Source organism: Onychomys torridus, chromosome 3, assembly GCF_903995425.1.
Source record: "Onychomys torridus chromosome 3, mOncTor1.1, whole genome shotgun sequence".
Classification (NCBI taxonomy): domain Eukaryota; kingdom Metazoa; phylum Chordata; class Mammalia; order Rodentia; family Cricetidae; genus Onychomys; species Onychomys torridus.
In genome coordinates, this window is record NC_050445.1 from 109,115,026 (window position 1) to 109,130,143 (window position 15,118).

Here is a 15,118-nt window from a genome sequence, read left to right on the forward strand (position 1 = left end):
TTTTAGCCATTGCACCAGAGAGATGTTCTGTACAAGCAAGGAAGTTGTTCAAAGTCATATAGCTACCTAAAGAGAGTACTGGACTGACCCCAAGGCTGGTAGCTCCTGGCTGTTCACCCTGGCTAGCTGAGCCAACAGCCTTACCATGACTGAAGGAGGAAGGCTCTGTTAATCTGGCTTCCAAGGACTCACTCACACACACCACCTAACGGACTATATCCCCTCCTCTTTAGAACTCTGCTTCTCTTGCTGTACACAGGGACCCCTGCCATGACAGCTTAGCATATGAGGCAGTGTTGTGTTGTACCACCCAGTATCAGGACTCCAAAACCAGTGCCAGGCTCTGCTCTTTCCAGACTGAAGTTGGAGGCAGCGTGGTGCTTTAGCCAGACCCAAGTTCATCTCTGCTCTGCATGGCTTTTGAATAACTTGGCCCCTCTGTTTTGTCTCCTATCGTGGGGATCCTCTGTGACTCTCGACCCTAATTAACTTATTACACTCTACCTTCCTCTTAGGCAGTGGAAGGAACCTAGAAATGCCCAAGAAATATGTGGAACAGGACTTGGCAGATAGTAAGCATTCAGTAAATGTTCGTGATTATCATCTGCAAAATGGTTGTGCTAATTACCCACCTTGAAGGGCTGTTGTGAAAATTGAGCGTAACACATATGTACGACCTGCCACAGCATAGGCTTTCCATGCATTACCATTGCTCTTCTCTCTGAGCACTGTTGTGAACAGAAATGTCAGTCGCCTTCTCCCTGCTGCCAGCTAACACAGGCTTTGTTCTCTTCCAACTAGGCCAGGGAACTGGAGAACAGAGAGGCTGAGCTCAGCCGCCGGGACACTTTCTACAAGGAGCAACAGGGGCGCATCCAGGAGAAGGTAAGATTCCCTCAGGCCTGGTTCCCTCCAGGTAGGTCCCAAAGGTACCTGACCAGAACCCCACCACCACCATGGTAGGGGAAGAACAGCAGACTGAATGCCAGCTTACCCCAACACCAGTCACCCTGTGGACATGCCCATCCTCCTGCCTCTGCAAGAGCACCACGATCCCAGCCTTTCAACAAGTTGCAATCACAGACATAATTGCTTTTTAATTGGCCATTTTCTGTGAATGTGGCTGGCACTGCTACAATCCAGTTTTAGAAAAATAATTCACTTTCACCACAGGGCGGTGCTGAGACCCAGTACACCTTTTTCACTTGAGTTAAGCTGCATTGGGTAAAAATAATAACATGAAGCCTTGCTGTACAAATGCATTAAAGTTGTATCATCGATTTTCTCCTGGGACTTGGGAAGATCAAAGTACTCTGCTGCTGCATGCTTGCTGCTGTTCTGAGGATGAGCCCAGGAATGCAGGAGAGTCACAGGCATTCTACCTGTTCAAATGTTGGCAGTGGATGATTGAAATTTATTTGGTAATATGCTTACTTTGGGGGCTTTAATTTGTTGATTATGACAGATTTTTCCAAAGAAATGGCTTATAATGTGGGAGAAGATGGTTGGGAAGTTAAAAAAAAAAAAGAAAAAGTATTCTCTCTCATGCCTGAGAAAAGTATTCTCTCTCATAGCAAGCAATCTGAGCCACCAGCTATTGTAGGCAAGTCTTCTCCTGTCATTTGTCAGGGTTTGGAGCTTTAGAAGTGACAGTTTGCTTGAGGGGGCCTGCTTTCCATGGAGGTTTTCTCCTGCAGGATGCCACAGCAAAGCCTGGCGGAAGTATGGCTTCTGGATTTCCAGGTAATGGGGACAAGAGGGTGGTGGCTCCCTGCTTCACAGCCACCTGCTTGCCCACTTCTGCCAGGCATATAGAGGAAAGCCTGCAGCACTGAGGATCGAGCTCTGACAGTGACACCCTGCGGTCGTAGGCACGTGTCTGAGCAGTGCCAAGAGGCCTTTCAGAAGCCAGCATTCTCAAAGCAGCCCGTGTACAGGTCTGACTGTAGCTTGCCATGTTATGAATTGTGATTTGAGATTACAAAAAGGAATTTAAAAAAAATCCACCAGCCATGGCTCTAATTAGCACAGTCGCCCATATGTTCTCAGGCATGGAGCTATTCTTTCTGGTTATATGTACAGTACTCTGTCTCTTGCTGTGCTCTCTTCTCCTCTCTCTTGGGCTTGGCACTCAGAGCATGTGCTTCTGTAGGGTGGAAGGAAATGGTCTTGTAGCAGTTCTCCTCCTAAATCTGTTTTCCTCTCATCCCTCTCCCCTTCCACCTGCACTCCAGGGTTCTCCATAAGACCAGCCTTGTGCTTTGCCAAGGGAGAGGTAATTCTCCCACCTAGCTCTTCCACATCCTCTCCTCCTCCCTGCTACTAGTAAAGGGGAGTACGGCTCCTTACACACAGAGATGGGCGCTTTTGAAAGAGGAGAGGTTTACGTGCTTGTGTGTAGTTCCTCACTTTCAGGAGGTGTTAAAATATGCTCTCCTTTCTGATAGTGCTTTGCTGGCAATAATAGAGAGGCAAACACCCCACATCCCAGCAGATGGAGTTCAGGCTGAAGGAAGCAAGGTTGTGGGGAACCCACAAAAGACAGAAGAGGCCAAAGAGTGAGGCTTAGCTATACTAGTTCTGAAAAGGGTTTGCGATCTTTCCTGTGGATAATGTTCTTCTGGTAATGGCTGGGAAGAGGAAAACACAGCCCCTGACAATCTCGTTATCAGCTGCTGCTTTTCCTCAGTTCCACTTCTGTTGGTTGAGCACTCAGACCCTAACATTTGCAGCTCCCAGACTTTCCAGTCAGCGTGCTTCTCCCTCCCCATCTCCTCTCCCCCTCTCTCAACATCCCTTCCTTGTTTCTTTCTCTCCTCCCTTCTTTCTTTCCCCTTTCTCTTTCCTTTCAGTGTAGATACTGGCAACAGAGCCTGATCTAGGAGGGAATGAAGCAGACATGGACAGTGGAACCTCATCTGGGGTAGGTGGGCTAGTGTGGAGAATGGACTCCTGTCCAGGAAGAGATGGGCTCATTCTGGACCTCTGAGCAATGCAGGGTGGGCAAGGCTGGAGTAGGGTGGAGTGGTGGAGGCCTCAGGCTAGAATCCTGCCACCTGCCACTTGTGGGGTCAGTCCCAGGGCTCCATGTGGGCCTCCCCTGGCCACAGTGACAGACAGGGAAGGAAAGCCTGTACCATTCAGGCTCACAGTCCAGGAGGTATGTGGTGCTTTTGTACCACCATGTTTATTCTGCCATGATAGTCTCCTAGTGTGGAAATGGAGGCTGCTGTACCTACAAAACTTTCTGAATAATGATTCCCTGTGCCCACATGGAAAGGTATAAGTGTAGAGTGTTGAATTTTGCCAGAGAACAGTGAATTGCTAAGGACATGGGCCAATGGAAGGTTCCCGAGCACCTGAGGGAGAACTGTAGGCATACTAGTCCCAGGGACAGTAGTACAGCCGAGCTGGCAGAGTCTGACGGGCTAGGGTGTCTCTGCTGCGCTGCAGTTCCCATTCTTCCCTGTGTCTCCAGTTCCTCATCTTTAAGACGGAGTCATCTGTGGAGACTGATGTAGGCAGTACTTGTGGAAGTGTTGCCCTGTAGCCAGTGACTTGGGATCCTGTGTGATATCATAGTGAGTTCTCTGTTTAGGATTAGTGCATGAGCAGAGGTCCATTGCATGCTGTGAGCTTGAACCTATGCAGGCTGGGGTGAATTTCATTACTGATGGTAATCTGGCCTCATCTTCTGTTCTCTGGGATGGAGAAGCCTCCTCTCTGGGCTTCATAAGGCTTTTTCCAGATGCCTGCCAGGAGCCCCACAGGTCAGGCATTGGGCAGGAGGCTGGAGCCAATTGCTGTTCACACTAGCACTTTTCCCACACCAAGAATACTTTTATTGTGTGAGGATACATGATATATGCACTAGGAAGGTGGTACCCTCAGCCATCTTCAGCGTCTTGCTTATGGGACCCCTTGGCATCTTACCTGCCCTCCCACTGAACATGCACTCAGCTGTCCTTTTGTGACTTCTAGGAGATGAACAAACTGGGGCAGGATCCCCACACGTACTGTGCCTGGAATTGGCTCTCTCAGGGCTGGAGTGTCTCTTCAACTGGTGCATTTTATTTTCTTCTGGCAGGAACTCCTGTGAAATGCCCTCCAAGCCCATAGACTGCTTTTGCTGGCAAAAGCCCTCTTGGCTGTGGCTACCCATGGCTACCCATGGAACTGAGTAAGAAAGGGGACAAGTATGCTTTAAGGTCCCACAGGCATCATCTAGTTCTGCCTTGGTAATGGAACAACCTTGAGCTGAGATGATGTTTACATCCTCCAGTCTCAGTTTTCTAATGCTTGAAGTGGGGTGGAGTGGTAATCTGCCCATTATTTTATTATGAGTGATTATTTGTGTGAAGCAAACAACAGAATGCACACTGACATAAGTAATTTGTTCTCTTTAATGCTACTCCCACCTTTTCCCTCTTTTTAATTTTAAATACATAACCATTTATTAATTACACATCAATTCATGTTGGCCAACTGCCAGGAATAGAGATAGTCCAAACAGGTGTGTTTCTATTTCATGGACGCCTCAGGTATAGAGGGGGTGTAGTGAGGATTGGGGCAAGGTGTGGCTCCACCTTGTGGAGTCCTCTAGGGTAGAGAGAAATGATGCCTATGTTCTGGCATCTGGGCCACAGAGACCTCCCAGTTCTGTAAGACCTCATCTTACCTTTCCCAAACTCAGCAGCTGCACAGAGGAGAAAGCTTGCAGGCTAGCTAGCTTCCAAGACTGAATTTGGGAGAAAACCTCAGAAGTATTTGTGTTCTTCCTGGACTTTGGCTCTTCCCATCTTCCCTGTGTACACATCCTGCTTGCCTGTTCCTATGAATGGTCAGCACTTTGTCTCTGCTCTCCTTGAAGCATGCCTGACCCACACACAGGTATCTTTGTCTCTTGGGGTGTTGATGAGTGTATTCACTTGCTAGTGAGCATGTACAAACCAGGGAGTCATAACCTTCACCCACAGGGTGAAACTGTTGTGCCCTCAGCAGAAGGGCCAACATGGGAGAGGTGAGGACAGTTCAAGTCTCAGACACTGCTGTTAGAGTACATTGGCACAGCCACTTCAGAAAAACAGGTCCAGTTCTATTAGAACCAGATACAGATATGCCCAGTGAGTGACCCAGCAGATTCTCCAGAAGAAATCATATGGCATTCCTAGCATCAGCGCTCAGGAGAGCCTCAGACCAAAATCATGGAGTCCGTTCATCTATCCAATCAGGAGCGAGTATAAGCAGCCTACATCTGCAGGAAGCAGTGGCAAAGATTGTAAACCCTACAAAGGAAGCAAAAGAGGCCAGGTGTGGAAGAGAAGTGTGTGATCTATATGCATACAATTCAGAAGCAGCAAAGCAAAGCTGTGGGTTACAAAGTTGAACTGTGGTCACCTGAGGAGAAGTCCTGACTGGAGAGGATATGTGGCATGGGGGTGGGACACTGGTCACCTGAGGAAAAGCCCTGACTGGAAGAAGATGCATGGGTTGGGTAAGAGTCACTCTCTGACCTGGGAAGGATTCACCTGTCAGTATGTTAGACATTAGAAACAAGGGGATGCCACTGAGGAGGGCAGGCCACCAGGGAGTGCCTGGTGCCTTCTGCTGCCCCGCCCCCTCTTCTGGGGCCTGGGACCCTCTCATGGATTCTAGCACATAGCACAGCATATACCATGTTGACCAGTACTTGCTAGTGTCTATGGGAACCCCCTTCTTCCTGTAAAAGTTATTGAGTACAGTCATGACGAGTGTCATTCAGAGAGGATGATTCATTAGTGGGGGGTCAGGAATGCAGTATCTGGCATATAGTAGGTGCTCATATAGTATTTTCCAGAATAAAGAAAGGAAAGCATGTGCACATAAACAGGAAACAAATGCATTTGGGTTTCTGGAGAGGAAGAAGGGGAGCTTTGCCAAGAAGGCTGCTTAGTGGAAATAGTATTTGGAGAATAACCAAGATGCCCATGGCAGCCTGAAGGGTGGGACAAGGAGCAGCTGGGGCTTCTGGGTGGAGGCCCCAGCCTCAACAGAGGTGCCTCCCACAGAGGCCATGGAGATGAGGCTGAACAGAGGCTGGCATGTGATTTTGATGGACCTGGCTGAAAAGTGTGGCCTTAAATAGTTTTAAGTTCTGCAAGTACTGAAAACTGGAGAGAGATTTGAGCTTGAAAGCCCAGGAGAATAATGGTGCCATTTAGAGAAAGAAAGTCATGTGAGCCATTCCTCTTAGGGAAAGTGGTGAGTTTAATTCTAGACACGTGTATGAGACAAGATGACCAGCAGATGATTGAGAAGTGTCAAGCAGGAAGTATAGATCCTACAAGACAAGCCTGTGCCATGTGCCAGACCCCTTTCATAAGTTATCACTAGTCCTGGCACAAGCCCTGCAAGCTAGATTATATTACATGTGTTCTACAAATGGAAGAACTCAGAAGCAGGCTGAGCAAGCTGCCAGAAGCCATGTGGCTGATAGATGGAGTCTGATCCTTCTACCACACCATGCTGCCTCTCTACATCAGCTTGGAAGAGAAGGTGGGAAGCAGGCCTGATGCTGTGGGGCAGAGAGCTCAAGCCCAAGAAAGCCTGTGTTGGCAGGTTGGAGAGGACATGTGAGCCACATCCAGGGAGCCCTTTGGCATCTCAAGGGAGGTTAACACTGGACTTTATGAGGTTGAGGTTGGCATGGATACAGGAAGCAGGTTGGCTGGCCATTTTTTCAAGAAGTTTCATCAAGGAGAATATGTTGGTAGTTGAGAAAGGAGTGGAAAGCCTGTCGATATGGAAGGAGAGAGCTTCCAATCACCTTTTAGAAAGGGATCCAGTAGAAGCCAGTCCAGAGTTAGAGGAGGATGTGCAAACAAATGGCTGCCTTCTTCAGAGTCTGCCACAGGTTCTAGGAGTGAAGGTTTGGGCCACATCGTGAGTAAGCTTGTTCTGGTTGCAACAGCTGTATAGGCATGTCCATTAGACACCTCTGTTGAGCACAAGAGGCCTACTTTGTGTCAGGCCCAGAGATGCTATTGAGAGGCAGAACAGGGCACTTTTGTGGAGATGAAACCAGATGACAAGGACCCCAAAAGAGAAGCCTTGAGAGAGATGCAACCAGAATGGGGATACAGAAGAGAAGACAGAACAGTGACCTGAAACCAGAACAGTGGCAAATAGGGACATCAGCCACAGAGAAAGGAGCCTGCCTCCAGAGCAAGTGGGCACATGTGTCACCCACTGAACCTGCTGCTAATAGTCTAAAGGAGACATCTGAAAATTTTTGAGTCCAGAAGTCTTTTACCTCGGTACCAGGCTAGGTGAAAGCATGTATCTGCCAGCTGCTCCACCATGGCCTTATTTTGCTCACGGCGCCTCACTTGGATGTTCTTATGAGCCTTGAATGGGAATGGATTAGCACATTGTAAGAGACAGAAGATACAGTGGAGCTGGAAACCCACACCCTGGGCCCTTTCTTAACCAGCTGTGAGAACATAGCCCTGCACTTGAGTGGCTTGAGAACCATGCAGCGCAGTATTGAGTGCTGGGTTTTCAGCCCCACTGACATCTTTGTGGAGTTACCAAATCACAGAAGACCTTGAATGTTCAGAGTCTGCATATTAACAGGGACAGCACTATTAGCTTTGGTTACAGGTTACATAATGAAGGCATTGCATAGAGCCCGTTGCCTTGTATCCCTCCATTAGCTGAAGCCTCTGTTAGTGATCCCAGCCAGGGATAATAGAACAGTGTAACTACTACTGTCCTCAGGTCTCTGTTTACTGACCCTCTAGTTTTTCCATTGTAGTATGAGGAGAGTGCTAAGCTCCCAGTCTCTGGAGTTAGGTGCTTTCTTACCATATGTACTAATCATGTTGTTATTTTTCTCCTTGCTGTGAACAAACACCTTTTAGATTCAACTTAAGTGGGGATTATTTTAGCTCATGGCTCAGAGTACAGCCAGCCCATTTCTGGTGGTGAAGGAAGGCATAGTGGTAGGAGGGTGTGGCACAACTTACTTACATCTTGACTAGTCATGAGGCAGAGATGACGTGGAAGCAGGGCTGGACTATATAGCCCTTGAGGTCCATTCTTGGTGGCCTGTGTCTGTCAGCCTAGCCCTTTGTCTCAAAGGTTTTGCAACCTCCCAAAGTGGCTTCCATGTGGGGACCAAGTATGCAAGCAAGTCTGCGGACAACAGTTCACATTCAAGCCACAACCTGCCTTATCAAGGGTCGAGTTAGTAGGCCTTCCCAAACTTCATTTTCTTATCTGTGTAAGGTATCTTCCTTGCTTCATTATGAGAAGAGGTGACATAACCTATACTAAGTGCTCCTCTAGCATTAGCTCTCAGTAGGCACTCAAGATTGACATCCCTATATCTACCTCCATCACCTTCATCGTCCCCATCACCCCTGCCTCCACTTTCTCCATCCTCTCCATCATATCTACCATTACCACCATCACCATCTCTAACAACTCTACCTCCTCCACCTCCGTCTCTACCACCTTTACTACCTCCACCTCCATCACCTCCATCATTTCTACTACCTTCATCTACACCTCTACCTCTACACTATCGCCTCCATCACTTACACCACTTCCTGTCCCATCTCAGCACCTCTACTACTTCTACAATCTCTTTTACCACCTCTGTCATCTCTACCGCCTGATCTATTTTCTCCTCCACTATCTCGACCTCTACCACCATTACCTCCATCTTTACCATCTCACCCTCCACCCCTTCTACCCTACTTCAACATCACCCATCACATATGCCTCTTCAACCTCCACCACCTCTACCATCTCCTCCACCTCCATCACCTCCATTTTCATTCATTCATTTGTTCATTCATTCATTCATATATTACATCCTGACCACAGTTTCCCCTCCCTCCTCTTCTCCTTGCCCCTCCCACCTCCCCTCTCCCCCAGATCCACTCATTCTCTGTTTCCTTCAGAAAAGGGCAGGCCTCCCAGGAATATCAACCAAACATGGCATATCAAGTGGTAATAAGACTAGGCACCTCCCCTCATATTAAGACTGAATGAAGCAACCCAGTATTTTCACCATCTCCACCCTTCTACCTCCTTTACCTTTAATCTCATCTACCTCTTCATCGCCATATCCATCTCTCTTCACCTCTGCCATCAGGTCCTGTACCCAACTCCAGCACTGTCATCTTTACCTCCTCTACCCTCTCTCCTTCACCTCTGCTTCTGTCAGCTCCGCTTGCACCTCCTTACCACCCACTCACTCTACCTGTCACCTCTTGGATATCCACCAGCACTGCCACCTTGGTCACCACTTATATTACTGCTGCCAGCGTCCCTGTGCCCCTTCCCTTCTCTGCGCTGCTTCTGCTCCGTCACCTAAAGTGGGTTCTTCACCATGCAGTCTTATCTCCTACTTTGCCAGACCCTGCTCCACCTGACACCTCCCCGAGATGAAGAACACAGAAACTACAACCTCGGAGGCCTGCTGCTCCCCAACCTTGCAGCCACCTCTTTGGGACAGATGTCTAAGTCTAGGACTACTGACACACCTATACAGCTGTTCTGTGCTAGGTACAATACCTTAGTTGTATTGCTTAGGTTTTGTTGTATGGCTTTGGAATTGTAGGATTATTTGTCACATATGAAAATGAAGACACAGAGAGGCTAAGTGACAATCGGAGGTTTCTTAGCTATCAAAGTACAAGCAAAGAGGGAACCAGGTCCTTGAGAATCTGCCTCAGGAAACTAGCAGCTCTGACCTAGTTAACTTTGGCAATTGCATGAGTTAATACACAACAAATTAAACCCATCTCTAAAGCTGCTTTTCCTGGTACCTGTCAGCTAATATTTATTGAGTGCACTCTGCATGCAAAAACATTGACCGTCCCCTTTACCCTTCAAAGTGACCCTGAAAGCTGGGTGACAGCAGTGACTGCTGCCCTGGCTTGAGTGATTGCTGGGAAAGCAGCAGGTCATTCTCATTCTATTTGTTCCAACCTCAGACAACTCCAGGAAGCGGAACTCTCACCAGCCTACTGGACAGCAGATACAGAACTGGCATGGACATCCACAGCAGTGGTACCATGAGTTGAGTGGGGTCACAGTAGCAGCCAGAGTTTTCGGCCCTAAGACCCTACCACCTGAATTGAGGGCTCAGTACTTAGCAGCTGATGGCACCATGCCAGCTGCTGCAGGACTGAGTCAACACTGCTCGTGGGGGAGGGCTCCTGAATGGAGGGAGTCACAGGAGTAGAGCAAGCATCCCTCCCTGTGGCATGTTTGCTTATGGCTGTGCCATATCTGTTTATTTAAGCACCTTAAGGCCAATTCCCAGCCGCCGTGGCCTTTCTCCCCATGTACTTCACACAAGTCTCAAAAATGTAATTCTTACGTAACTACAGTGTCCTCATCTTACCTCAGAAAAGTGACATTAATCCTTACGCTTTTTTTCAAAAATATCTTCTTTCAAGATATTTGGCTTTCTATTAGTTTGGGGTATGAGTCTGTATCCAACAGTCACATTGAAGTTGATTCTTGGTTCTAAAGTTCATGGGCATCATCATGTAGTTCAGGCTTTTTCATGACAATGACTTGTTCCATTTTTCTTCCTTCAGTGCATAGAACCTGAGCCAGAAACGTTAAAATAAATGCTTTGAGAGCCTGCTAGCAGAGGCGAGTTCCCTCCTAGGTCGAGGGCTAGCCCTGTGGTTAAGCTGCTGCTTGCTGCTACTGATTTATGTCATTTGCCCTTTAATGTTGCTAGGGTCCTTTTCAGCCCAGACTCACTCAGAATCTGCTCCTGAGGTGGTTCCTGTGCATTCCTGCAGTAGCCATAATATGCAGTGCTTCTTGCTCACGTGCGTTGGATGGTGGTCCCCCAGCACTTTAAGTCTCTTAAATGGACACTTACAGGTTGGAGAGCCAGGGGTGACTTTCCATCACACGTGCAAGTTGCCACCCATTCCTCCATTGGGAGGACTCAGTTAAACAGATAGTTTTAGGTGGCTAGCTACTACAGGACCCTTCCTACCCTTTCCTTTTTTAGTGCTCCCCTCCAGGCCTAGATCATCTGGGTGTGACCAGGTAAACCTCTTAGTATTCCCTGCTGGTGTGGTAGTAGGAGCCAAGAAAGGGCACACTGACAATCAGGATTCAGTATACTGTGCCCCTAGTGCTGGGAACCAAGTGTCCTGCTCATATCACTGAGCTAGTGTTTCCTGGCCCACTTTAATCCTCCCTCTATCATGGCAGCCTTTAGAGTCTCTCATGAACTGCCATGTCATCCCTCCCTCTATTGTACTTTTTTCTGGTTATCCAACATCCAGTTGTACAGCCACGTTTTTTGGTGTTCTTCATTGACTTTTCACTGCAGTCAGGACAAGGCCAAGATCGCTCAGCCTGGGCTGCAGCACTCTAGTCTGAGTTCTGCCTGTGTCTGTAGGCCCTTCCCCAGCCTGGCAAGCATTGCCTGATCTGGAAGCCCCTTCTGACCCCCTGTGCTATCAGCATGTGCCTGCTATCCCAACAGAGCTGTTCCCTATCATGGCCTCACCTAATTCACGTTTGGCCTCCCCAGATTCTTTTTTTTCCCCACAGAGTACAGCTCAGTGCCTGAAAGACCCTGTGGTCAGTAGACAGCAGCATACACAACCAGGCCAAGGTGGACCCATAGGATAGAGAATATTCTCCAAATGTCACTGAGTATTCTTTGCCACCTTCTCAGTCCCCAAACTCTGCCTGGGTACTTGTGTCATGGGGATTATTGGGCCATCTGCTTGGAGCTTATCCAGCCATGGGATAACATTGCCTTTTTCTTAAGTTGCCTGTTATTTATTTCTGAAATGTGTTCATAGTAAGAAGAAAAAAAAATACAGGTATGCACAAAGAATAAAAGGAAATTGACTGAATCAGCCTGCCCTTAAGAGAAACGACAATTGTTCCACCTTAGTTCTTACTTACTCAGACCACAGTCTGTTACAGTAGTATTGTAATGTCTCAGAAATTTCGAAAGTGGGACCATAAGCACGCATGTGTCTCAGTGTCCTTCAGTTCTCAGCCTGCCATCAACCTTCTTTCACATCCAGTCTATCTTGATCTAACTAGCAAGATCCTGCCCCTTGTCACCTGTCCTTGCATTGTGTTGCTTCACATTTTTCCATCATTAGAACTATCTGAACTGGTTTTCTAGGAAAATGCATATTTAGACCTAAAATTACTGGGTCATGAGTTCTTACATCTCCAGGGGAGTTCAGATTCTACACTGCCACATGTAGGAGGAGCTCACTCTCCCATGCTGGTATTTCCTGACTTTATACCTGGGGTATTTTCCTCATTACGTTTGCAGAAAGCCAAAACACCAGAGAGCATGGGCAGCATGGCCTTCCATCTGCAGATCAACCCTGGGACAGGTCTTGCAGATGCTTTGTCTGTTGGGTGCCTTCCTGCAGCAGTACAGACATTGATTTTCATAAATGGGGTTACAGTTTATTTTGCAACTTATTTTGTAGCTTGAACATAACAGAATGTCTTGAAGAACTTTACATACCACATTAATCTCACATGTTCCTTTTGACAAGTGCATGATGGGAATCCCTTTATTTGGCATTTTCCTGTTGATGACAATTGGTTTTAATGCTTACTTCCAGATTTCTCTTCAGAAATAATACCAGTGAAAAGGCTGTTCAGGTTGCAGCCCCATACCTGTGCCATTGCAGCATCTTATCCTCTGTAAGAATGACTATACTTTACAATGGTTAACATAAATAAACTTTTCTAAAATAGTGTTTTGATCCCTGTATTTCTTCTCTTGAGAGTAGCTTCTTTATATCAACCAGCTATTTTCCTATAGGTCATTTGTCTTTTTTAAATGATTTATAGGTCTTTTTTTATATGATATGTTTATTAGTGAGTAATTAAACTATTTATTGTTAGAAAATTTATTTTTCTTGGTCTGTTTACCTTATAGATATTTATTTATTGGGATTTATTTATTTATGATTTACAGAATTGCTGTTGCCCGGAGTGGGCTCAAATGATCCTTTCACCTCAGCCTCCTGGTGGCTGAGACAACAGGCTGTTTGGGCAGCTAGATATTAGTAATCTATCTATTTTATGATAAACTTAAATGCTCCTCCTTCCTCGGTTTTACTCTTTTTGTCATTTATGATTATTTTGAAATCATATTCATTAGTAGTTACCTGGTTCCATTCGTTTTTGATTTGGAACTCTATTCCTTATCATAAACGCTCGTGTGTGTGTGTGTGTGTGTGTGTGTGTGTGTGTGTGTGTGTGTGTGTGTGTGTATAGGAGCTCTTACAGATGCTGCAACCCTCCTGCTGTCTCCTCACAGGTGATTAACCACTGATGGAATCCATGGCCACACCCAGATCTGACTTTTTCCCTGGCACTTGCTAACTGACCTTAGGTCAGTGAGTCACCTCTGCTGAGCTTAGAGTCCTTGTTCTTGGGGAATCAAGCAGATGAGGTCATGGGTGGCCAGGCCTGCCAGGATGGAGCTAGATGGCCAGCAGTCTTCTTTTCTTTCCTTCTGTGCTCAGAATCACTGTTGTTACATGAAACTCAACTCTGCTTTCTAGTGCAGGATGGTGGCCACTGGTTTTGCTTCCACCCTGAAGAATGGCAAAGTTGTTACAGAGCCACAGGGTCCTCCTCTGCCATGTGTGCTGTGTCAAGAATTGGGAAGAGCTGCTTTTCAGTCTCCATTTTGTCCTGAACTCGTGGTCCTCCTGCCTCTCATTAGAATACATGAAAACAAAAGGCAGGAAAATGGTTCTGGGCTGGGAAGAATCTGACATCCTATATCTGCTCCCCTATCTGTCATTTGTGATGTTCTGTCCTTTTTTTTCTTTCTTTTTTTTTTTCCTTTGTTAAATTGGATGTTGCTTGTCTTGGGCATCTTCTTATTTACTGTGAGTCCCCAGGAGTGCTGCAGCCCCAAGGTTTGTCCTGTGAGTGAATCCACTCTGAGACTGGATGCATCTGGATGGAGAGATTTGAATTCATTTAGTGTGACTAGATGTTCTCTTGCACTCTCTCCTGCCTTGAGTTTCAATTCTCTCATATCAGTCTTGATTCGGTCTCAGCCAGGAGATTGTTCTCTTTGATAGTGGAGGGAGTTTAGGAGTTCTTTCTTTCCATCTTGCTAACTGGCCACCTTTTACCCCAATATGAGCCCAGCCCTTCCTGTTCTTACTACTCCTAATCCAATTTTAAAAGCTTTTTCCTCCCCCTTTACATTTTTTTAAGGCTCAACTTTCCAAGCCTTAGCCCTGCTGATCTGTCCTCACAGGCCTGGGCCATTCCTTAATGTCTCTAGTCAGTGCTCTGCTCTCTGTTGGAAATAGGTGTTTCTGGGAAAGTGACTGCTAGGTCATATCCTTAGGGGTCTCTCCTAGAAGCATATGATGGAAACCCACGAACTGCCTTGCTACAAACTGATGTGTTCCTCTGAGCCCTGCATCCGTCTCTCACCTTGTGAGCTGCATCGGTGGGTATCATGATCTTCATGATCTCACAAGCACCTCCTTCCTTTTAGGAGTGCTCATTTTATTTCTCAGGAGGTTTTCTTTTTGTTTTTTGCACTCTTATCCTCACAGAGTGTGGTCCTCCTTGGTAACATCTGGAGACAGTTGAGGAGATGGTACTTTGGGCAGCTAGTGAGGGCCCAAGGGTGTTGCTTTCCACCTTACAGTTCAGGACAGGGACCATGGCAAGGAGTCACTTAGCATGAGACAGCAATGGTACAAGAATTGCCCAGTGACCCCAGTGCAGAGCAGCTTCCAACACCTCATCAGCCTGAGGTGTTTACCAAGCATGATGACACATGCCCATAACTGGGAGCATTGAGGCAGGAGAATCGCTCAGTCATCAGCCTTATCAAGAACCTTCTGTGGGTAAGAGAATGCAAGAGCCAAGAGAGACCACAGGACTATTTGCCCGTTCTGTGTTGGAATGTGCTGTGGTGATGGCCCCATGCCTGAAATACGTGTTAGTCCCTTACTGTCCCCTGAAACGTCTCTGCCTTTCTTTGTTTGCTACCTCACTGTAGTCCATTATTCAGGGTGTGCTTCATAGATATCAGCAGGGTGTGCCCAGTAAGAGCTGAGTAAGGGAG

General features: G+C 47.0%; 1 long non-coding RNA gene across 1 annotated transcript in view; it reads left to right on the top strand.

The window, feature by feature from the left end:
- The first annotated feature begins 806 nt into the window (after positions 1 to 806).
- LOC118580483 overlaps positions 807 to 15,118 on the top strand; it is a 95,984-nt gene continuing 81,672 nt past the window's right edge. The window contains exon 1 of the long non-coding RNA XR_004944536.1: positions 807 to 885. This is a non-coding gene — a long non-coding RNA (uncharacterized LOC118580483). The remainder of the gene's footprint in view (positions 886 to 15,118) is intronic.